This window comes from Camellia sinensis, chromosome 8 (genome assembly GCF_055761805.1).
Source record: "Camellia sinensis isolate YWXY chromosome 8, ASM5576180v1, whole genome shotgun sequence".
NCBI lineage: Eukaryota > Viridiplantae > Streptophyta > Magnoliopsida > Ericales > Theaceae > Camellia > Camellia sinensis.
Genome location: NC_138968.1, coordinates 123,051,260 through 123,057,905, shown reverse-complemented (window position 1 = coordinate 123,057,905; position 6,646 = coordinate 123,051,260).

The window sequence follows — 6,646 nt, the reverse complement described above, 5'->3', positions numbered from 1 at the left end:
AACCAGATTTCCAAAATGATTATGGTGTTGCCGAGATATGGTACGGTAATACCAGAATCCGAAATATTTGGATAGGGGACAAGAGTTCTAAATAAATGATGCGCTTAGTTCGGATAAGGATGAGACTGTTGAGTAGTTTATCCATATCTAATTGAGAGTCCGAGATAAGTATTGTACTTGAGTCTTATGAAGTGAGACTCCTAGGGGAAGAGAACACTAGTGGCTATAAAAGTAGAATAAAGATTTGGACCCCCTTTCTCCCCACCCCCTTTGACCCCATTTCTTTTTTGATTGGTCACTTTTTCTTTTTCTCTTTTTTCTTCTCCTTCAATCACCACCCGCCACGTATGTGTGGGGGTGGTGGGGGTTGAAATTTGAGGGGGTCTAAATCACTGCTGATAAAAGTAAGGCACCCCGTGGGTTTAAGGTATTCTTCATTTAAGAGTTGTGTTACGTATTTGATATCTTTGAGAGTTAAATTGATTGACTTGATCGTCAGAATGCCCTCAGGTGGACGAGCCACTGTAGTATTCTTGTCTTCTTGTTGGTAGGTATTTGGTTTAATCTATTTTGCCTCGTGCTCTCTAGCTAAATTTCCTGTTTTGTTGTGAGGTCAAAAATCAACACCCACAATTTTATTTCATGTAATTTAAAACAGAATATATGATAGTTTAAATTTCTTAACATGTGTTTTAAAAATATCTTTTAATAAATTCTTATACATACATATTATTGATTTATAAAAAAACACAGAACACATTAAAAAATTTAAAATCAGTTTCAATATCACTTTTAATTTAAATAAATATTTGTTAGACGAGGATTTTTCATATTCCTTAATAATGAATTGGAGATTTCTCATTCCATCCATAAAATGTAGAGAATCTAATTGTCTAGATCATAGTGGATTATTACATTGTAATCTTTACAAGTTTTTTTTTGGAATAATATTATTATATATACATACATTTTGTATAATAATTATATATAAATGAATCATAGAATACTCGCAAAAAGTAAAACCCACATCATTGTGAGTATTATGTAATTTATTTCTGTACTAAAAAAAAATGAGTTTGATTTGTCCAAATCTCCCGCCATGACCTTTGCACTAGCTGGTTTGAGAATTGAACTTGTCCCAAAACACCCCAAATGCAAATCATGTTGTGAAACAAATTTGATTTTGGGTTGCAAACAAAAAGAGAAGATTTGGGTTTTGGGTCAGGATGGTCAGGTCAGCCAGTCTAGTCAGATCACTAGAAAAAATGTTTGCGACTCTTCAAATTCAATCTATCAACCAATTCATCATGATATCTTCTATAATCTATATCATCATTTTTCTACCGAAAATGATGTAGAGTTTTAAATTTAGAATTCTAATTTGAACTTTAGTAATGTGATAAAGCCCAAAAAAAAAAAAAAAAAAAAAAAACTAGCACAAAATATTACATCACAGGATAGGCCCCACCCATTGGACCTCCTCTAGGCCCCGTCTAAATTTTGGTGACTTCTCCTTATTCCACACGTTCTCATTTTCTTATTTGAAATTAAAAAAAAATAAAAATTACATAGTTGACAAAAGTAAGACTTAGACTTTGGACTTTAAATTTAATAAATAAGACTTTTACCACTTGCATAACATACATAAAAGTTTTGTTTTTTTTTTTACTTATTTTAATCGCACACACATCACGTGTGCCAACTCTTAATTCATATATACACTTAAAAAAAAAAAATTTATTTTGTATTCTGGGGACTACCGTGGTGTGGTGTCTTAGTAACACTAATCACTTCAGGCCCAATTTATAGTGATCCCGATTTTATCCCGACCTTTATTGTGTTCCGGACTCGGGTTTTGTGATTGTATGTTGTTGTCTACATCTTGTTTCTTTCCTTTAATTCTTTGAATTTAAGTTTCGGGACTTGTTGGGCGAGTTTGGAACAGGTTGGTTGTTCATTGGTTGGTTCAAATGGTTGTTGCCCAGATTTTGGCCTTTTCGCTCGAGCGAGGTTTCTTGCGCTCGAGCGAGAACTGAGGGTCTTCAGGTTTTTTTCATAGATGCAAGTTTTATGGGAAGATGTAAGTTCTTCGCTCAAGCAAGGCTTCTTGCGCTCGAGCAAGCTTTGTGAAATTATTTTTTCGCTCGAGCGAGACTTCTTGCGCTCGAGCTTGCGTCTGCGTCTATGGCAGACTTGAAGCTTTGCATTTTGCGCTCAAGCGTGCGTCTGCGTCTATGGCAGATCTGAAGCTTTGCATTCTGAGCTCGAGTGACGCCTCTTGTGCTCGAGCGAGGTTAGTGGTTGTGTCTGGTTGCTCGAGCGACAACTCCTTCGCTCGAGCAAAGGTCGCGTATATCAGTTCACAGCAGAGTGATTTTACTTCACTTTTTGATTTCTTTTCTCCTAAAAACCCAGATCGGCTGTCTCTCTCTCTAAAGGTCACTATTTCTCTACATTTTCACCTCCATCCATTGATTTCTGCACCATTGAGCCTTGGTTAAAAAGGTAGAGCACCTTGAGGGCTCCGTGTTGATCCGAATAGATCTTGGTTTCGGCTTGTTTGAAGCGTCTCCATCTTCTTTTTTGCTCTCCTAACTTTGAGGTAGGGATATTCTACTCTTTGATATGGGTTTTAACCTAGATATTTGTCATTTGTATAAATTGAGGGATTTGGGAGTGATTTGGATAAAAGTTAAGGTTTGGGCTCTAAACTAAAGAGGGGTTTTCATGTTGATTTACAGCATAACGTTGGGGGTTTGTGTATGAGTTTCTTTATTGTTGAAATGGTGAGATTTAGACCTATAGGTTGATGTTTTAGAATAGGGGGAAAATTGCCCTAAGTTGAGTTGAATAAACTATTTGTGTAAATAATGAAATTGGTTTGGAAATTATGAAATTGGGGGAATATGCGATTGAATGGTGTAGTTTGGATTGATAAATCACATACCTATGAAAAAGTTGATAAATTATCTGTTAATAGATTTATTTATCTGTTTAGAAATATCTAATTTGGGCTATCGGTGGAGGATAGCTGTGACTGTTGTAGAAACTGCATGAGGACTATGTAAATTGAAACTAGTCATATGAGTTATGTCATAGAATATGACGGTTCGATTAAACCATTGAATATGTGATTTGATTAGTCATTGTATATAACAACGTGTTTAAATACATTATATATGTATCATTGTTTGGGAAGAGATAGGGGATGTACTCCATTGTGTGAGAGGAGATAGGGGATGGACTCCATTGAGAATTAAGTTGGCCGGAGTGTCCAGGGTGAAAGTCCTGAAATATTATATATTTATGGATGCCGGTTCCCTCGGACGTGGTTCCGTAAAATGGCAAGAAATAGAAGTGTTGGATTGATGAATGTATTGAATTGTGAACCATTGAGTTGTAGTCTCATATTGGTTGCTTTGATAATAATGAATTTGGTTAATTGATTTACCCGAAATGGAAGAATGGAATGAATTGAGATATTTGTTATCTATATTGAATGACCTTGAAAAGAATATGTGTTGGTTAAGAATATTGCACATTTATCTGATGCTCATACTTTAGTTAATTCTCATATATTGTTTAGCATATCTCAGTTGGGCTTTGGCTCACCATTTTCAGGTATAGATGGCATGCCGCCTCCAAGGACATAGCTTGGGAGGTTTAGGGGCTGAAGGCTCATTTTTGCTCTTTTTGCTTTGTGTTAAGTGTAAATTCAAGCCGAGGGCTTTATATGTATAAAGCTAAGCCTCTTCTTTTGTTGTAACCAAGTGATAATTTGGAAAGATGTAAGCTCATAGGACATTCATTTTGTTGTTATCAATTAGAGTTACATGCTATAGTTTTAGGATGAACATTTATGAAAGTGTAAAGCATGTAATATCTTTGTAAAGTAGACTTTGATGAATGAAAATGTAACATTTCTATCATGTCTATAGATCTTGTGAATGATTGATTATATCATATTTTGAGGGCATTACAACTTGGTATCAGAGCGTACCGGGTTTGAATACTTTGGGTACGTGGGAAGTGGTTTGTACCACAGTGGGTTTGTCTCGCTTGTTAGAGACTTAAGTATGATGTTATATGCTTATATGATAACATGTTTATGTGACTATATGGGTATGAGATTTGATTTCTAGGATGTTGATCGGGTCCATGGGTTTCTGGGAGTCCTGTTGGAAAGACACTTGATCACTGTTTTTTTTTAACTAGAACTCTAGCAACGCCACGGGAAAGTCATTATTCGGAAATGAAGTTCGTATGTGCTTATGTGATTATATGCTTATGTGGAGTGAATTACTGTTGTCCATCGTATTAGGACATGAGTAAGATAGCTTCGGCACATTTGTAAATGTGCTAATCTCTTTGTTACCTTTATTAGGATTTCAGGATGAGGTCGTGGTGGTAGGCGTGGTAGGCCTAGGAGGCATGAGATGCCTATACCGAATGAAATTCTGACGTAGGAGGAAGGAGTTGGTCAGGCCAATGTGGCCAAACCGGTTGGTCAGCAGGCCATGGGCGCCTTAGCCCGTGAGATGGCAGGGGCATTGAGGGAATCTATGGACATTCTTAGGGATGAGAATTAAGTCCAGGCCCAAGTAGTTGAGGCAGGCCTGTCTTTTTCTGAAGAGGGAGTTCTTCTGGTTGAATCTAGACGAGTTTTTGGGTGACCCTAAGGAGCCATTGAAGGCTGATGAGTGGCTTGAACAAATGACGAAGACGTTTGAGATGCTCAGCATCGAAGATGGAGGTTTGAGGGTGACCTTGGCGTCCTTCCAGCTGAAGGGAGACGCAAGTTAGTGGTGGAAATATGCGCGGGGGCGCATTGGTGGGACTTGAGAGGCCTTTGTTGAAGCTTTCCAGGATAAGTACTTGCCTGCTACAGTGAGGGAGAAGTTGAGGGATCAATTCTCCATGTTGGTACAGTTGAATACACCAGTGGTTGAGTTTGAAGCCACTTTTACTAGCTTATTGAGGTTTGCACCAGAGTTAATGGCGACTGAGGAACGCCGTTGTTTGGAGTTTGAGAAGAGATTGAGGACCAGACTCATGTTTAGAGTTGCCAGGTCCATGATTAGAGACTATGGGTGCCTTGTGGAGGCTGCCGCCTATCTTGAGACTATCATGCATGCAGAGGAGGAGAGGATGAGGGGCTCCAGGAGGAGTCAAGATGGTCAAGGGAACAGTAAGAGGCAGATGGGTTCTAACCCTCAGCAGTCCTAGAGAGCGCATTCGAGATCTACCTTTCCAGTGCCGAGTTCGAGTTCCAGGAGAGATGGCCAGGGAGACATCACCTATTGCAAATGTGGTCAGTTGGGCCACAAGTCTCCAGCTTGCCCGCAGAGAGGAGGAGGGCAGCGACCAGCTTCATTTTTGGCTCGTTCTTAGGGCCAGAGTCAGGGCAGAGGCCAGTCGCTCACCTGTTATCAGTGTGGCCAGGCGGGGCACTTGAAAAGGTTTTGCCCACAGTTGGGTGGCACACCTGGTGCGTCTGGTTTGAGGTAGACACAAAGTCACCAGCCAGCGTAGTCGGTACAAGCCTCAAGGGCCAATCAGGGAGCCTCTTCGGCTCAGTTTGTGCAGCAGTCTTATGCTTCAAGAGGTGAGCAGGTAGATTAGAGACCTACGGGGCGTGTGTATGCTGTTACCGTGCCAGATCTTGTACCGGCTCCATCAGTAGTGAGAGGTACTTTTTTGTTTTGCAACTCGGTTGCTAATGTATTGATTGATGCGGGTGCATCTCATTCCTTTATATCTTCTGTATTTGCATCAGTTTTGGGGTTGGAGTTGGCACAGTCAGCATCTCCTATTTGTGTTGTGTCACTTGTTGGGGGTGAGATGGTTCTGAAACAGGGATGTCGGGGTTGTGATATAGAGGTCGTCGATCGTCGGCTTCCCTTTTCTTTTATGTTGATGGATATGACTGGTTTTGATGTTATTTTGGGTATGGGCAGGTTATCGTCATACCGGACTGTTATAGATTGCTACCGTCAGAGGGTTACTACATGTACCTTGAGCGGTGACTGTTTTCATTTCTTGGGGGATCGGGTTGGTAAAGTTTTACCACCGGTGTATGATCCACGAAGGCAGAGTGAGCTTAATTGTCTTCTCGCTAGCTTTATGAGTAGTGAGCGTGATGAGGCCCGGGTTGAGTTGCCAATAGTGGTTCGTGAGTACTCAGATATTTTTTTCGAGGATCTTGTTAGTTTACCACCTTACCAAGAGGTCGAGTTCTCTTTTGATTTAGTGTCTGGCACGACATCGATATCTATGGCACTGTATCGTTTTGCACCAGTTGAGTTGAGCAAGTTGAAGATTCAACTCTAGGAATTACTAGATAAGGGTTTCATCCGCCCTAGTACGTCGCCTTGGGGAGCACCGGCCCTCTTTGCTAAAAAGAAAGATGGGGCCTTAAGACTTTGTATTGACTATCGAAAGTTGAACCGGGTTACGGTTAAGAACAAGTATCCAATGCCACATATAGATGACCTGTTTGATCAGTTGAAGGGGTCTTGTTATTTCTCTAAGATAGACCTGAGATTGGGTTACCATCAGTTGAGGGTAAGGGATGATGATATTCCGAAGACGACATTCTGTACGCGATATGGCTATTATGAGTTTCTAGTGATGCCTTTTGGGCTAA